The sequence below is a fragment of the Equus przewalskii genome, chromosome 1, assembly GCF_037783145.1.
Source record: "Equus przewalskii isolate Varuska chromosome 1, EquPr2, whole genome shotgun sequence".
Lineage (NCBI taxonomy): Eukaryota > Metazoa > Chordata > Mammalia > Perissodactyla > Equidae > Equus > Equus przewalskii.
The window spans coordinates 24737190-24756353 of record NC_091831.1 but is presented as its reverse complement, the minus strand read 5'-3'; the positions used below and the strand labels follow the sequence as shown (position 1 = coordinate 24756353).

Here is a 19164-nt window from a genome sequence, read left to right as displayed (position 1 = left end):
CCTCAGCTTACCACTGTCACTACTATGGGTTCTCCCAGAGCGAATTTCTCTTTTCTTTCTGTCTTCTCTTTCATTGCTGTGGTACAGAAGAATGGGAAAGGTGGATTCTTCATTGAAAAGCTTGCTAACGTGGATGGTTCCACTCCCCACAAATTGTATAATAATGAAAAAAAAAAAAAACCAAAAGGCAGAACTTGTTACTTTGTAAATTTTGGAGATAAAGAGTTTGTTTTTATGTTTGGTTTTTTTAATGAAGTCAAAGATTGTGGCAGATAACAGTAAAATCAGAGATTTAAAAAAAGAGAATAAAGATGAAAAAGAAAATTATTTATCTCTGTGAGACTTGTCTGATGGACCATCCATATAGACTTAGAATCTCAGGGATCTTAAACATTATATTTGCATGAGCCCACTTGAAGACAAGGTACAAGACCCTAACTCTAAATAGATTACAGAGAAATGTGGGGATTTATTAGAATGCTAGCTCAGTATTGAGTAAGGAGTGGAGCAATCAAATTTGGAGGAGAGACCAGAACCAGGGCAATGATAATAATTAGTTTTTCAAACATTACTATTGGCAGTCATTATTGCTAGCACTTTATTTTAACTCATTTAATCTTAAAACATCTCTGTTTTGGTTATCTTGGTGGCTGAAAGCAACAACCATATCTCAAGTTTGTATGGGTCAGGAATTCAGGGAGGGCGTGGCTTTGCAACCTACCCCATATAGCATTGGTTGAAATCACTTGGTGGTTTTCCACTGAGGCTGGGCAGATCTAGAGCCTCCAAGATCATTCCATGTGCATCCACAGCACCTTGGTGAGAATGGCTGGCAGGCTGGGCTTTCATTCTCCATGTAGTTTTATAACTTCTCCACATGATCTCTTCAGTAGGGTGCTGGATTTCTTACAAGGTGGCTCAGGGCTATGAAAGGTACTGTTCCGAGAGAGAGAAAGTAGAAGCTGCTAGATTCTTAAGGCCTGGGCCAGGCCACTGGCACAGCATTACTTTTACTGTATTCTAAAGCAGTCACAGACTCTTCCCAGATTCAAGAGTAGGGAGCATCAACCCTACCTCTGGATGAAAGGAATATCAAAGACTTTGAGGCCATCTTTAATCTATCATATCCCTAAGAGATAGATGTTAAAGGTATTGTTATCTTCATTTTACTTAAGCTCACACTGAGCTAAAGGGAAGATACATAACTTTCTCAAGGTCTCATGATTAGCAGAGAACTACAGATTTGAACCCAGGCAGTTTGGCTATAAAACCTGTATTTTCAACTACTTGGTTGTTCTTAATCACTTCTGGATATAGACATTCACATGCATGGAGGCTCCTTCTACTTTTCAGAGGCTAACTTGCAGTTCTGCTCCCTTCTTTTGGCAAAGGGTAGGGTCACTGGCAGCTCCAGGCTCAGAGAAAATTCTGGATCCCAATTTTAAAGTCCTAGGGAACGCCTTGGCTGGCATAATATGGGTGAGGAGCCTATCCTTGACTCAATAAATATGGTCCGGGGCAGGCCCCATGGCTGAGTGGTTAAGTTCGTGTGCTCCACTTTGGAAGCCCCGGGTTTCACCGGTTCGGATCCTGGGTGCGGACATGGCACCGCTCATCGGGCCACATTGAGGTGGCGTCCCACATGCCACAACTAGAAGGACCTACAACTAAAATATACAACTGTATACTGGGGGGATTCAGGGAGAAAAAGCAGAAAAAAAAAGATTGGCAACGGTTGTTAGCTCTGGTTCCAATCTTTAAAAAATAAATAAATAAATAAATAAATATGGTCAAGGGGTATAGATATTCCTTTTGGCTTAGACTAGATCCTGGCCAATCCCTAAAATCAAGAAGACTGAGTCTGTTATTGGAAAGAGAGGGGAAGGGCTGCAAGGCAGACAAGCACTACTGAGGCCCAGGATAATGGATTTGTAACCAGCACTTCAGCCTGATACTTGAATCAATCCTCACTCTCTATCCCAGTTAAATGCTTAAAAACTTGGTTTTCCAGAGAACTCATTGCCTCCCAAGGATGCCCATTACTGTTTAAAGAGTTTCAAGCTTCAGAGAGCAGATGAGGGAAGTGTTTTGGAGGGCTAAGGCCATTCCTAGCCTTTGCATTAGAATTGTGCCACAAAAACCCATCAAGAGAGTATCTGGTCTACTTAAACCTCTGTATGTTTTCACCATGGTATCCCCAGAGTCTAGGACAGATGGATGGATGGGTGAACAAACCTGGTTCAATGCAATTTAACAAGAACTTATTGAACCATCAAGTTGATTGATTATCTCCCCTGAAAGGCTGATAATTTCGGCATTGAGGATAATAACAGACTCAGGAGTTGTGAAAGAGTCTTTAGGGAGTGTAACTTCCAGAGTCAACAACGGCTGTGTAAATTCTCCAAAGGAAGGGAAGTTCTGCACAGGAAAGTCAGCATTAGCCCAACCCAAGCTTTTCTAGGTATGTGACCACTCCTTTATAAAATATAAGCTATCAAGTCAGGGTTACCATGAGGTCGAGGGAATCTGGACTGTTAGGTACGACGCCTCTTTAAGTACTTCTTCTGAGAGCTAAAGTATTAGAATTTAAGCTGTGTGGTCAATAAGGTCTCTCCCAACACTAATTGTCTATGATTTACAATTTTAGTGCTGAAAAGAACCATTTCCTGGAATGTTCTGTATGATTTTTTCTTTTGAAAATTAAATTATATCGTAAATGTTCTTGGGTAATGCAATTTAAAGGAACTCTCTCATGAAATCCACAAAATGCAGAATTATTTTCCGTAGTCTGCCCATTATTCATCATTTGTGTAAAGTTGGATTTTCAGACATCAACTTTTGCTAAGATACCCCTGCAGTGCCCCCCTTCCCACAAGCCAAGCCTTTCCTGGGCTCTTTGTGGCCCCACAAAGGGCCGTGAGAAAGCTGTCAGCGGCTGATCTACCAGCAGCCCCTCCGTCAGTTGACATTCAGATCATCTAAGGAAATCCATTCCACTGAGCGCCAGGTGGGTTCAGAACCAACACAAAAGGGAGTCAGCCCTTTCAAACTGTCCCTGCAGATGGGATGAGCTGAGTGATATGTATTTCAAACACAATGAGACTGAACATTGTCACAGACAAAAATTCAGGTGGCAGAAATCACACCACTGTTGCTTTCTGGGAATGAAGTCAGTATGCCCTGATTTACTAAGGATGTACACAAAGGGTGTGCCAATACTCGAGTCACAAAATGGAACTGCTAACTTAGTTTAACTTCTTCTTGTCAAAAGAGAGAAGAAGAACTCAAATTCTTTGAGAATATTAATAACCATAATTCGTATAGAAAATGACAAATACATATGTACTTGTGGGTATATTCTTGAATATACACATATATTCACAAGATGCATAAATGCATTTATAACAGAAGATTCTAACTTCATTGAGCCAGGCAAATAAAAACAAAACACAAGACAAAACATAATCCACCTCAAATAATCGTCTAGTAGGTACATACTTCAAAACAAACTATCTAAGAGCTGGTCCTGGGCCAGGCCCGGTAGCCTCATGGTTAAGTTCAGTGCACTCTGCTTCAGGAGCAGTTCCTGGGCACTTACCTACACTGCTCTGTTAGCAGCCATGCTGTGCTGGCTGCCTACATACTAAAAAACAGAGGAAGATTGGCATGGATGTTAGCTCAGGGCAAACCTTCCTCAGCAAGAAAAAAAAAAAAAGAGTTAGTCCTTTTCTTATATAAGAATGTTGCTAGGGATGGGAGGTGCAGAGCAAGGTGAAGGGTACAATTACCTCACTGAAGAAGTTAAATATCTACTCATAAAGAGGAGTAGTTTGTCTTGGTGCATCAAGTGTCTCTATAACTGTTGTCTGAATGCATCCCAACCTATGTCTGGGTAGTGTTTTTACTTCTAATTACAGGGCTTTAATCAAAATCCATGAATTCAGGGAAACAAAAGTGGATGCAGTCCCTTTAGTTTGAAGTAGGGGCAATGTAGTGTGACTTAAAGACCATACAGGCACATTCACACACACACACACGCACACACACACGCACACACACAGAATCAACAAGCATGTTGCATCTACAGCTGGGCTTCTGAGGAGTAGCACTATTGACATTTTGGACTCAATAATTCTTCCTTGTGAGGGGATGTCTCATGTATTGCAGAATATTTAGCAGCATCTATCACTTCTATTCAATAGATGCTAGTAGCATCCTTCCCTCGACTCTACTTACGACAACCAAAATTGGCTCCACAGGTTGCCAAATGTCTCTTGTTGGGCATAATTACTTCTGGTTGAGAAGCACTGGTCTAAAGTAAAAACCCCAATTACTTCTCCATTATGACTATGCTAAAGATTCTTATGCACTATGGATATTATTATCACAGATTTATTGTCAAGGCACACGATTTAGTTCTTTCAATCTAATTTTAAGGTAATCTGTCTTGGGTTTGATTTTTTAGAAGAAGAGCCTGAAACAGGGATTTGTGTGCAAGCAGTTGTCAAAGGAGTGCTCCACAGCGAAATCTGCATGGGAAAGAGGCAAATTAGGGAACTGGAAGGAGCAGCCAATATAGGGGTTCCGATGAGGTCTAGCCTCAGGCTCTGAAGTGTAAATTGCACCACAAAATGTGTCCAGCTTTGAGTCAAGAGAAGTGGGCCTTTGCACCCGAAACTGGTCAATCATTATCTAAGTACCACTGAGGTGAAGGTTGAAAATTGCTTACACTGACCTGTACCTATAACACCTCCTATAGTATTTTTTTCAGAAAAATTTTGAATAAGCTTGATTAGCTAAAAATATTTTATCCAGAGATGAATATGATTATGAAAGTGGAAGCATACCAAGAATGACCAATATTGGCACTAACCCTGGTCTAACACAAAACCCCTTCATTTAAAATAGCATTTTTTGAAAAACTTGTTTTAATAGAAACTAAATTAGTGACATTTCTAAGTGCCTTTTGATTAAAACTATGCCCCCAATCATAAATTTGCAAAACATCTCTTAAATTTGTATTTTACTTACAGTGGGACTATAGGTATATTCAGAACAGCAACAACCCACATCTCCAATATGCACTTGAATTACGTCTTCTGTCTTCTTCCCATTAGTTTCTTTGGTCTCAGGGAAAGTGAAAATGATAATAAGAATAGCAAGGACAGGAAGAACATTACCTCAAACGAATGTGAGTAGTAGAAGGAGAGAGGTGAGAGCAGACTAGAAAGAAATATACTTCACTCTAAAAGCCAATGCATATAATTTCCTGGTTATTGTATGCAGGAGTTGTGCCATTATTTCCCTGTATATCGAGGAATAATGCACACACACACCATGGGAAGATGACTTATCATTAAATATCCCCTGTTTGAAAAAACTGTGAAAATATATCTGCATAAATCTTCATGCAAATACCTTTTAATGTCTCTATCCTTTAGGCATCATTTACAATTGAACGAGACATGTAATAATATAAAGATGAACAAAAATGGACCTGACAGAGAGACATGGTTATCTTGGTTTGGAACATGGCGAAGCACACACTAGAGGCATTTAAATTATATACCTACAAGTTCATTCAGTGCTCTGCTAATTGCTGCCAAGGGACACCTTACTTTTTCAAAGTTTGCAATGTAGTTGAGTAGGCAGAATAAACACACAGGAGATGATGACAATTAATTCCAGGTCATAAGTAGTTAAACGGGTGTCAGCTAAAGTATATGCGATGAGGAATTCTGGAGGGAGACATGCTGTTCTTTAGAGATAACCAGGACACACTGTTTAAAGGTGATATTTAAATTAATTTTGAAGCTGCATTAGGTACCTCATCTATTCTTGTGGAACATTTGGCTGTTCCAAAAATTCAAAGTTTATTTGTGATGCTCCAAGTTCAAGTAGCAGGGCTGGCTTCCTTAGGCAACCCAAAAGGAATAGTCAGGGTTTCTCTTTAAAATTTATATTTTTTTTCTCTGTTTAAGAAAGTATATGGGCTTATTTTAAAAATTCAGAAAATTTAAAGAAGAAATTAAAGATGGTCCATAACCCCAACACCTTGTGTATACTACTGTTAAAATTTTGATAAATATGAATGGATTTCTTATCAGTGTTTGAGAGGCATAAAATTGCCTTACACAAATATGAATGGTCTAGAAGTGACATGAGAGGTTATAGTCCAAACTATGTTAGATGTTTGAGCACCTACTCACCCACAAATGGCCATCCAATGTCTTCTCAAATATCTCTGTGACAAGGAACTCGCTAACTTCTGGGGAAAACTAGACTATTTTCAGAGACTTAGTATAGTTTGAAAATGCTTCAATATATTATATCTAAATCTTCCACCTCTCAGTTCCCATGTATTTCCCTGATCCTGAGTGCCCCAAGAATAAATTAAATTTTCCAGTTGTGAGGTTTTTGCGGCTTTTTGTTCCCCCTCTGTTTCTTGACCAAGCCTCTGTTCACTGCCCACTGAATACTCTGGTGGATATCCACACAAAAAATTTGCAGCAATAATATTATGGAAGAAATTCTAGGTACTTTCTAAATTGTGCAGATAGATCAGAACCATATTGTGTTTTGAAAAAATGCAAGTAACTAATAACTAATTTTGTCAGACAGCATGAACAACAATATTGTTGTTACACAGGAAAGCCTTCATTATTTACTGGTCTCCTGCTGCCCCGCCTCCTCCCAACACCCTAAACAGCCTTGACAATATCTCCTGGGCTTTTTTATTCAATATTTAACAAGAAATAATTATGCACGTCAGCTTTCAAAAACACAAAGAAAAAGAGGGAGAGAAGATGATTTCTAACAGAAAATTGAAATTCCAATAGTTGGCATTCTAATAAATTCCTGTATTTTTAAGGGAGCATATGTTGTTAAGCGCTAGGTTGAAGCCTTTTGAAATCTTTCTCTGACTCTGTCTCCCTGTTACCTCAGTGGCCACCAGGGATGTGTGAATACTTTGTGCAAGAAAGATGGAGACAATGAATTCTTTTAGTACTAGTGTCCCCTGAATAATATTAAGAGGAAAAAAATCAGTGGAAAGATATACTTAAGGTAGGGGAGTTCATAGTGAGCACTGTCCCTCATTCAGCAGGTAATTCTCTTACACCACGCCCAAACCACCCTATCTAGGGGTCTCAAACTCCTATAGGGGTCAGGCAACTAACATGCATGAGTAATGAGAGCCAAGGGAGGATGATGGTAACTGATGAGGTCATTGACCATCTAAAGGTAGAAGGTGCATCTCAGCATCAAATGATTATTGCTCTGTGGGAATTTTGTCCCACCCACTGGTGCCAGATGTTCTGATGTTTTTCAAGAGATAACCCCAAATCCTTGCCTTTGTGCAAACTCTCTTACTTTTTTACTGTTGATAGTTAATTAACTTTTAAAAAGCGTAACATGGGTCAAACAAAAAAGTTCTGTGGGTTGAATTTGGACAAAGGCAATACCTGTTTGAGACCCCAGATGTTTAGGTTCTTTTCGTGCCAACTGGGGAATCTCATAAGTTGCTCAATTAAAATGATCTAATAAAGATTCACAATGCTCCTTGAAGGGTGAATGGGCTTTGGTGGAAGGGAATGGGAACATCCCACCTGGAACAAATAAAGGTCTGAAGATACAGAAATGGGAATAAACTTTAACATGTGGATGTGACAGTAGAGTGTACCAATGTTTGGAATATGTAGTACCAACTGAAGAGGAAAAGGGAATTGTTGAATGGGCTGCATGGGTTGTGATCAAGGAGGATATTCTATGCCATCCAGAGATAAAAATACAATAGAAATGGTTGGAAACAGAGACACAATGAGAGTATTGGAGCAGGAGAATGGCACGATACAAGAAGCATTTAAGCACTCTATAGTGTTTAGAAAGGGGTGCCCAGGATGGTGATCTTGGCCATTCTGGAGATGGTGCCCTTGTCTTTGTTGACCACCCACTGTAGATACTGTGGAGGAAGTTCTGCTTACAGAAACTCTGGAACTCCTTGGCTAGTTGGGATATGAAGAGAGAGATCTTTTGGGCTATTAAGCCTTACAAGTGTCTTTCTACTTCCATTCATTCATTCTTTCCTTCGTTCATGCCACAAATGTTTACTGAGCACCTGTTCTACATCCTGCATGATACTAAGAACTAAACAATGCATCAGAAAGTAAAATGTAAAGCAATAAATGCAGGTGACCTTTGCATCAAAGGGTAAGACCTGTGAGAAAGAAATATCCGGAGCTACAGGAGCATGTAAGACACGCACCTGGCTATCTCTGGGGACTGAGGCATTCAGGAAATGTGTTCCAGAAGGAACATCTAAGTTGAAATATAGAGGATCCATAGGAGTCAGCCAGGCCAAGCACAGGGGACAAGAGAGTTCTTGGGACAATGAGAAGGCAGATGTTAGAACTGAAATGAGAACTGAAAGTATATAAATATGCCTGGAATGTGAAAAGAAAGGGGGAAATTGCAAGAAATGAGTCTGGAAATGTACTCAGGACCCACATTCAGTCAGTCTCAGAGGCCTTGTTAGGGAGTTTGGACTTTTTCCAAAAAAATAAAAAAAATATTTTTAAAGCAAGAGAAAAATAAGATACAAATTTTATTTTAAAAATGGATTGGCAACAGTATACTGGTGGCAGGGAAACAAGAATTTCCAGAGAATGGACCCTATCAAGCAACTCAAAAAGACTTACTGATGTTTGGACACTAAGAGATGTAAATACATGTCCCTGAGATTATGCCGAGCACTGTGCCAAACCACCAGGGAAGTGTCTTGGTGTCTGAATGTCACAACTCTCCATTGTCTGAGGTGGTAGGGATCTTAGAGATTGTCATCTGTCATTATTTTATACCAAAGAGGAAACTGAGGCAAAGAGGGGAAGGGACATACCTAGGATCACACAGCAAGTCATTGGTGACACAGGCAGGACCCAGATCTCAAGGACACTGATTTTTCCTTAGTTCAAGGGCTAAACACTCTATCCATTAAGGCAGAAAAAAACTCAAAGGATATAAAAATTTTAGTTGTTGGATTCCATGGCCATTGGGAAAGAAAGGAGCTATCCCAGAGTCCTCAAAGTAGAAGACAGACAGACGAAACAAACCAGGAATCAGCAGTATATATGCGTTGGCAGTTTTTAACACTCTGAATTTATGGAACTTTCAACCACGCCTTTTTTCTAATGAACTAGACTCAAGAAAGAAAGCCATTCCATTATTTTTGACATCTATTTTTTCCCCCTTGGTTAAAGCTAGGAATTGGACAATCTTAGGGGAAAATAACATTTTCAAATCTCAGAGGAACTTCTGCTTGAGGATATAGAAGGGGTCCCTGGAGTGTCATCTTCCAGTCCTTCCAGCCTTCCTACACAGAATGAAGAAATGAACTTGACGGCCTTTAAGGGCCCTTCTACTTTAAATATTCACTGAACACAGATAACAAAAAGAAGATCTTCTCATGCTTTTTAATGTACCTGATTTTTCAAGCAAACAAGTTATTTGCAAAAAATAAATTTTTTATATATATCACTGAGTAGGAGTGGATATTAATCATTTTTGGTAAATAGATTGCAGTTTATTCCCCAAACACAGAACGGAAGCAGCACGCAAATTATTTATAAATGAACCAAGGGGGACAAGGAGGTAAGTTCACAGAAGTGCCTGTTTTTAAAACAGCTCATGAATTTGGTTTAAATAAGGCCTGCTCTGTCACTACAGCAGAGTAGGTTTCTGCATAAAAGCTTTGGAGAATATGGATTCTGCTCTTGCAAGAGCAAAAAGAGCAAGATGTTTTCAGGTAAAGGCATGCACATACCAACTAAGATTGCCATCTTTCCACCAGTTTAGTGTTTGGCACATAGTGATAAACACTCAATAAATGCTAGTCGAGTAAACCAATAAACTCACTGTGGTGTTAGTAGCAGTGCTTGATCCCTCAAGAAATAAATGTGCTTTCGATGGGAACAGCAATGTTTACCCAAATGAACCCATCTTAATGGTAGAATTTTCAGCTGCTATTTAGAGAGGAACTTGGGCACTGCAGATGCATTCCAGTGCCATTTGAAGAAGCCGCTGATTAAAAACAAAAACAAAAACTATGCTTCCTATATAGTAGCCAAACTACTGATAGATTTTATCTGCAAGATCATTTCCATTTATGCAAGAAAGACATCCTGGAGGGCCAAAAATTTGAGAAGAGCTAGGCAGAAGTTTGGAAGATGTTGGAATCACAGATGCTTAGGATGAAGAGCCAACACCTTCTGGCTAATCTTCTTCTTACTCCCAATCTACTAGTCTTCCACAAATGAATTTTCATTTTATGAGAATTTTACAGAATGACTTAGGTTCATCAAGTGTGAAAGCTAGACACATTAGAAAGTAAGCATATTGCTTTTCTGTAACCTGAGTAGTAAGAATAAACACCTCTATTAAAATATTTTTGGCATTTGCTGCATATATTTTTTAAGTTACGCTTCCAAGCCTGCCTGCCTATTAAGACGTCTTGAAGAGATCCACTTTAACTACACACAAGTAATATTACAAGTCGTAAATTCAATGCACAAGTCTGAATTATGTTAACGTGAAGAGACAATTATCTACATAAGACTGAAATGTAATTGTTTCCCTCAGTCGAGACAGAATAGCGCGTTGCACTGAGTCATCACTGCAAATTTAAAATACTTTATATCACGTTGAATCTGGCAAACATCCAGAGCAACTGGCATTCTTCTAATTGTAATACTTAAGGCTATACTTGGAGAAGCTCTGACAGACTATATGCAAGACAATTAATTTGGAAAGAAAGAAAATTTCTATTTTTAGTCATTTCATACTCTACCACCTGGAAAATGCCCAAGTAGGCTATCTATTAGATTTAAGACCTATAGAACAATGGTTGCTGGCAAGTTTTGATGCAAACAAGTCCAGAGAATGCTAAGGAAATTATTATTTTTTAACACACCTCCTTCTAATATATTCTATTTGTACAGTGGCAATAAAAATCTATTGATTAAGAAAACTGTTACCTCAAGCTTTTCTTGCCACAAGGTAACAAAATGCTTAAACAGCACTAGTCTAATGCTTAAGCCTTTGTGTTACAAAGTTGTAAGAACCAATATCATAACCCAGAGCAACAGCAGGCCATCAGGTTTCTCAGTCTCTGGAAGAATCTTAGCTGGTTGGCACAAGGCTTTAGAATGTTCTGATCAGTGACCAAGAAGGAGTGAGTTCCACTGCATGGATGTTCATGAATAGACACGATTCAGAGTCCAGAAATGAGAATTGGAAGGAATCTTGGAGCTCAATAAGTTCAACCATTACTTACTGTTCTGGTTCTTCTGCTGCACCTGGGAGGGTAGACTAGAATTTCTGGATCAAGACAAAGTTGGAAAGCTCCCCATGGCAGGTCTGGGAGTATATTCCAACAACACTGCATAGCAACAAATTATCTGTCCATACACACTACCCTTGCTTCACCTGAACTCCCAGAGAATGAGTCAAGGAGGCTTCTAATGTGGGTTTAAGAGAACCTCAAAGTTACTAGTGCATTACAGCAGCCGTCCAGAATAGTAGATTTACACTTTGTATCCAAAGTCTATAAAACTTATAGGTCAAATACTAGTGTCTGGATTTTTAGGCAACTAGTCTAACACATTTGGTAAGCACAATAAGTTTTTTTTAAAAAATGTGCATACACTTACTATGTGGTCATTTAATTTAAATGTTTAATTTAATTCTCATAACCTTATGAGGCATGTGCTATCAATGCCCCCATTTTACAGATGTGGCAGCTAAAGCATAGAAAAGCTCATGTATCTTGGCAAAGATCACGTAGAGCAAAAGCAGAATTTAAATCTAGGAAGTGATATTCCAGCATCTCTGATCTCAAACCTTCCCCTAAGCTACCACATGGTCTGTCTCATATCCCCTCCCTATCTGACCTTCCCTCTTTTTAGCAGATATGGAACTGGCTTTTGTGTGAGGTTGCTGAGTGATATCAGAAATGGGTCCAGAAAGGGGAAAAAAATCATCCTTTCCATTTTGTCAGCGAAGTATTGAAATAGGTGATAATGAGGGATATATGTCTTTTGGATTTCTACAGCAGAAGTTTTTGAGGGCTCGATAGAAAGTTTTACCTGTGAGAGTTTTCAGCTGAAGGTCCGGAATAATAGCAAATCAATGTTTTAAAAGGGAAGCTTTAGCAAATGGTGCTTCTGGAGTTTAGGGGATGGGGCTAGATGGCTTATGCCCTGAGAAGCCCTACAGAGACGTCATCCCACAATGATAAGATGTCATCCCACAATGATAAGATATCTGCGGACCTCAGTCTTCTGGCCATACAAACCAGATTACATCGTCCCAAGAAGAGCTCCACATGTCATGAAAATTATGTAGATCAGGATGCTAATTCATAAATCTGCCATGGGAAACACAGTCACCCTGTGGACTGGAATCCTTGTATCAGCATGGCCAGCACATTCCCACCCTGCAGACAGACCAATGCGGGAAACAAAATTATAATCAGAAGGTTGCCTGATTAGTACGAAATTAGAGAAAGGGGAGTGAGTTAGATGATTTTAGGCTTAATGGTGTGAGATGATAACAGGCTGATACGTCCATCTCCACAGCAGGGATAGCCTTTCAAATAGCAACATCATACTCAAATTTCACTGACGTAAATTTCTGCTGCCTTGGTGGAGCTCAGAGAGGCACAGCCAACTTTTCTCTTGTCATTATGATTTTTGTATAATTATTTTCTGACCAATATCTCTTATGTTGGACAGAGTTATCTGTTTTTTTTTAAATGGGTTGAGTATTTTTAGTTTAATTTTCTCAAGGCAAAAAACTATCCTCTTTCTTTCAAATCATTTCTACTAACTGTTCTAGTCCATCTTTGGATTCCTGCTCAGAAAAGAGTTCAGTTTCCAAGCATTTCCATATATTATAAACTCAGCAGAAAAAAACCTCAAAGAAGTAAAATATGAAAAGTATGATTTCTCAATCTTTCTCAGCTTTTTCTGTGCATTTTGCTTATTAAAAAAGTTAACAAGTCAATAAATGAAGATTTGTTAACGAGACTTTAAAAGCTGAGGCTATATCCTAGACTAAGTTTGCATTCAGCTCAGACTCCCATATATTTTTCCTATCCTTAATCCATGGATCAAGAAAATTGAATCTCAGAAAGAGTATTTCAATGCCTTACAGGTTCCTAAACAACAACTATTTATTCACGTTTACTGGACTGTTCTTATTAAAACAAGGAAAGCACCTCTGACTGTGAAAAACTATTTTCCTCATGTTAAAAACAGAACTTTTAATTTATTTTTTGTTGAACTTGAAATCTGATTACCCAGAATCCCTTATTCTCAAGTCTTTGGCTCAATTGATACATTCACATTTATGTCAACTGGATGCTATAAGCTCTTATATTTTGACCACGGTATAATGCCCAGAGCTTGCTTTAGGCTTGGTAAACTCCTAGAGGAAGGAGCTTGGTTCTTAGAGCCATTCTTCCTTTGGATTAAACACTGTTAGCAAGAGACCTATATTCCCAGGTGTAGCATCGCTGTTGGTGACCTGTCCCACATCCACTTGTCCACTTCTAAGCTCACTTGTAGCTTCAGCGGACACTTCCTGAATGCCATGATAGCATCGCATCACAAAAGCCTGTATCTTTCTTTCTCTGCCTGACAGATTTCTTCAGTTCCAGGAGAGCAGGGCACCCTGAAAATGCTGGAATTTGACACACCGAGGGCAACCTGACTGGAGGTGGTAAACAAATACCCTGGCTTCCCCAACTTCTGTGAGACAATGGGGTAGTACATTTTACAAGACATCTGAAGGCTCCCAGAGAGGATTGAGCCCTTGTTCCCAAAACATCACTCACTCATTAACAGCTTTATTGGCTCCCTGCATTCGCTGCGTCACTTTCTGCACTCCCTCACTTGTACGTCCTGGGATTGTCTCTCAGATAAATTGTACTTAAGTCTTTGTCTTAGGGTCTGCTTTTGTGGGAACTGTGGAAAAGCAAAGGCCCTCACTTCTGATTTTTGGTCAAGGTGAACTCACTGTGTTGAGTCAGTTAACCACACTCTGCTGTTAGCCATGGAGAAGCAGTGTCTATTTAGAACCCCTACGTGGCATAGAGCAGAGCTTCTAGTGCTTCCCCGGGGCTCAAAGAGAAAATAGTGCTCCCCGTTTCAGAAGATTCTCAAAAACTATAGGTGATTTTTAATTTTACTGATGGTCAAGCATGATTCTTTAGCGAAAATCCAAACATTTGAATTATTTTATTGCTTTCAGGAAGTAACCTGATAATATATATTTGAAAAGTAGTCACAATGCTTATAGTCCTTGACCCATTAATTCCACTTTTGAGAATTTACTTAAAGGAAATTCGTATCACAAAAGACATATATGCTATAGACATAAAATATGAATTTCAGGATTGCTTGCTATAACAACTGAAGAAAGCTTGAAAATAAATTAAATGTCCCACAATGAGGAATGGCCAATTAGAATATAATGCATTAACCAGTTGTAAAATTATGTAGTCAGAAGAGATGACTCTAACAGTTATAGTTTTGGTGTGATGGTAAACGAAAAGAAGCTATGAGAGATATATTTGTGTTACAATTACCTAGTAAGTGGTATAATGTTTGCATATGGAGAAGAGCTAGAGCGAGACTGCGTAAGGTTACCTATAATCTATTAAAATGGCTGTTTTCTTTTCATCTAACACCAAAACCAGGTATGAGAAGCAAAGAATGTTGTTAGGGCTATAGATACATTTTGTTTTTAAATGCCTGTAGACTTGCTCACAGATCTGTCCTTATGATCAAGTAGAGCTTGGAAACAAATGCTGAGTCTCTCTGCCTGACTTTCTTCTTGGGAAAGGAGTGGAATACTCACCTGTTTTGAATTGTTGTCTTTGGACAAGAACTCAAAGATTAAGATAGTGTCAAATAATTGTAAACATTGTGAGACATTTGCCTTTAGTTCCTCCCCTCTCAAGAAGAATGGAGGAGATGGGTAGGAGTGTCACAATTATACCATCACCTTGGGAATGCCAGACTCAGAATATTCTGATCAAAAGGCATAGAGAAAATGAGAAAATGATCCAAGTGAGATGAAGTGATTTGCTAAAGTTAATTAGTGGTGGAGCCAGAATCAGTTCTGGTCTTCAGGCCATCAGTGCAGTCAATTTCCTTATCTGTAAATGGAGTAATAGCTTCTGCCTTACTTAAGGTCTCTGCTTTTGTAGGAATCAAATGAAAGGTAATTCATAAAGGGGCTCTGTATATTGCAAGCCCAGTTCACAATGAAGCAATGTAGAGTTTAGAAGAAAAGTCAATTGATAATGGTGCTTGCCTGACTAACAATCTGTAGAAGTCAAGGATATAAACTGTTGGAGAGAGCGTCATTACCTGGTATGGGAGAGGCAGGATGTTAGCTGATCCCATGATACGTTCTGAGGAATGGGTGCCTTAGCCAGAAGTGTGGCAGATCAGCTAGAAGCTACTGATGCATGGTTCTTTTTCCTAGGTGTGACAGGCCCATTCTTTGTACCTAAACCACCTGGGAGTGATTCAGACAGGGAAGACCGAGAGCTGCCAAATTGAGCTCTATCTCCTCTCATCCTCATTTTTCAGCCACACTGCACACACCATCTCCCTTAACACTTAAGTCTGTTCTCTCCAACAAGATTCCCTCTCCAGGGCCCAGCCGGGGGGAGTTCAGCCCAGGCTTTTAGAAGACTCCTTGCTGAGCTCCCCCAGTTCTCTACAGACCCTTGACAAGCAAGAAGCCTGCGAAGAGATGTATGCGGATGTGAATAAACAGCCTCTGCCCTTGGGGGATGTCCAGTAAGAGCTAACTAACAAAGGATGGAACAGCGCACAAAGTAACAAAAGGCTCAAATTAAGAATTAGTACTTTAAATGCTAAAAACACCATTAGTCTCAAGTACCATGTGTGTTATGAAAAACAGATATATAATGTACTAAAATAAACAAGGGACTGTATGTTTTAAGATCTGGCTTCTATTCTTGGTTCAGCCACTAACTTGATCTGCGAATATAGACAGTTACTTGAATGTTCTGGGTCCCTTTATAAAATGAAGGAATTTTCCTAGATATTTCCTAAGATCTCTTTTAGCTCTGAAATTCTATAACTATATATGAACAACATTAAAAACAATGAGGAAATATAATATATACACACAGACATGTACACACAAGTATATACATCGAATTTGCCTCTTTATCAAGAGAATAAACATATGTGTGTGTGTGTGCGTGTGTGTGTGTGTGTGTATATATAAAATGTCAAACTAGCCCCCTTATCAAAAGAATGGTAAAAAAAAAATAAAGCAAAAAAAGTTTGTAACACATATTACTCGATACTAAATATTAAATACTGAATCACTCATAGTGTATATATCAATACAGGTTTCAATAAAGTTTCAAGTTGGCTAGAGAAAAACAGAGTGAAATGAATAGTATATTTCTGTCAACTTTCTGCTTAAGAGGAGCTCTTTTTTTCTCCCTCTTTCTCCCTCTGCCCTTGCCACCTTTCTACAGAATAGTATAGAAGAACCCATTCAGCCAGCCAAATGGAGTTCAAAGTCAAGGTCTGGGACTATCTAGCTGTATGACCTTAGAAAATTATTTAACTTTTCTGTGTCTCACTAAAAATAATTATAATGATGGTGCTTACCTTGAAGGGTAGCTACAAAGGTTAAATAGCATTACATAAAAAGCTCTTAGAACACTGGAAGAACTTAGTATGTGTTAACTCTTGAGAGTATAAGTAACATGGGGTATATTAATATCTATTTATCCATTACAGGTGGGGGATCTTTTCTGGAGAAACAGATAAAGAATTTGATATGGCAGCAGGTTGAGAGCCATGGGATCCAGGTAGCCATGCCCAGCAGGCAGTTCAAAATTTCAACTGTAGTTCAGGGAGAGATCTAGGATGGAGGTTTATATTTATCAAGCACTCACATAGGCAGAGATTTCACACCTAGAAATGGCTAACATTAACCATAAATAAAAATTGTTTTGTGTGAGGAGAGAAGAAGGTAAAAGAACAGGACTTTCTTTTGACACCTACCCTTCAGGAGCAGGTTAAGGTAAGGGAACCAGTGGAAGATGCTGAGAGATTGACCAAATACCTAGAAGGAGAAAAGAGAGTGACCCATAAGAGCCAAAGTACAAAGTTTCAAGCAAGAAGTAGCCGAAGCAGTCAGTGATATAGACTTGAAACCAGGTAGAGGCTGAGAAAAAGTCATTGCATCTGACAATTCAAAGATAATTGCTAACTTTGAGAGCCGTCTTGAAGGGATGATGAAGGAAGAAACTAGTTTTTAATTGGCTAGGGAATAAATGGGAGGTGAAAAATGTGAGGCAGGGAATGTAGATTACTATTTCAACATGCTGTCAGGTAAATGGCGCTCATAGCCTGATAGAGAACAGGAAGTCGATAATCCTCATAGGTACACACAAAGAGAGTCATATATTTTTAGTATTTTGTGTGTTTCATCTTGGGGGAAGTCTTTAAAACAATGATATGTAATAATAGTTTCACCGGAAAATAGCTTTAAGCTATTGTGATAGTATACAAAATTTCAAAGGATTAACACTAAAATAGCTACTTAGTAAATACCAGAAAGGCTATACTCTTGGCTTGTTGTTATGAAATCAAGTCAAATGATACCAAAAAAACACAATTTATGTGGGAAAACGGAGTTAATCAGCCTATGGTTTATCTGCATGGTGCCAAATAGCTGCTTTAACTGATTTTCTCACCAAATTGACTCAATTGAAAATTTATGGCAGTGTCATTTAGAGAAGGCCCCGAGAGTTTAAAGAGGGCATTGCTTATCTAAATTGTCTTACATGCCTAGTCCTTATTCATCCAGAAAGATAAAGCAAAACATATATGTGTGTGTGTGTGTGTGTGTGTGTGTACAGACATTGCATATATGTATACATGTATGCATATACAGTCATGGGCCACATAACGACATCATGTTTTGGTCAATGATGGACCACATATGACGGTGGTTCCATAAAATTAGTACCATACATCCTAGGTGTGTAGTAGGCTATACCATCTGAATTTGTGCAAGTACACTCTATGATTTTCGCACAATGACAACATTGTCTAATGACACATTTCTCAGAAAGTATTTCTGTAGTTAAGCAACATGTGACTGTACTGTATTATGTACCTTCACATATATGTAAAATGCACATCCACACATAGAATCTTTCTACAATATTTAGCATTTAGCTGTCTGGTTGACTTTTGAAAAGCTAATGAAAACTTTTTGAGACATTTAAGCATTCTCAGGGTGATGAGTCTGTGGTTCTATGCTATTTCCTAGCTTTATTTACGTCAGAGGAGACTGAGTCAAGTTACTATTTATAAAGTCCATTTTATTTGAGACAGTGAAAAGTGAGGGGAAGGAAGGAGGAAGAGTGCTAAAAACTCAGGTTGTGAATAGGGTAAGAAAAATAGAGAGAGACAAGAAAGCTGAAGGGAAAAAAAGAAAACCATATTGCTTCTGCAAATCACAAGGAAACTAAAGGCAACTGAAGAAGTCCTTGCTGATGAATTCAGTTCTTATCCTAAATATCTTTTCCAACTATCAAGGCAAGACATTTCGAGGAAGATTTCTGGGGTCATGGCTGAATTTTTCACATCAGGATTAGTTTAGATCTCCAGATCTCTGACCCATGACCTCCTAAACAGAATATAAAATTTGCTCTCAGAAGAAGGAAGGCAGGTTAATCTAGTGGAATGTTTTAAGTAGCTCCCAAGAAGAAACATTTTTATCTGTTCTACTTAAATAGGAGAAAAAGCAAAATTTAGCTCCAACAGCCCTCTGAATTGTCCGGTAAATGCCATTGTGACTGCTTTCAAATAAAATAAGCTCATGCCAAATAGAAAAGGCCAAAGAACATAACATGAATACCATTATTATAAATAACTAATTCAATTTCATTCACTATTTTAGATTACTTGTGCAAGGAAGAACCATAATGATTACTGAAAATTTGTTATTACAGACATTTTCTATGAAAAATCACTTTCTCAAAATAGATTTTGAAAAATAAATATAATGTTAGTGTTTGGCATGGTGTTTTCACAAGAA

At 38.6% G+C, this 19164-nt stretch overlaps 1 long non-coding RNA gene across 1 annotated transcript in view; it reads right to left on the bottom strand.

Moving 5' to 3' along the window:
* Nucleotides 1-721: 721 nt before the first annotated feature.
* LOC139081077 (uncharacterized) overlaps nucleotides 722-19164 on the bottom strand; it is a 49508-nt gene continuing 31065 nt past the window's right edge. The window contains exon 3 of the long non-coding RNA XR_011536044.1: nucleotides 722-936. This is a non-coding gene — a long non-coding RNA (uncharacterized lncRNA). The remainder of the gene's footprint in view (nucleotides 937-19164) is intronic.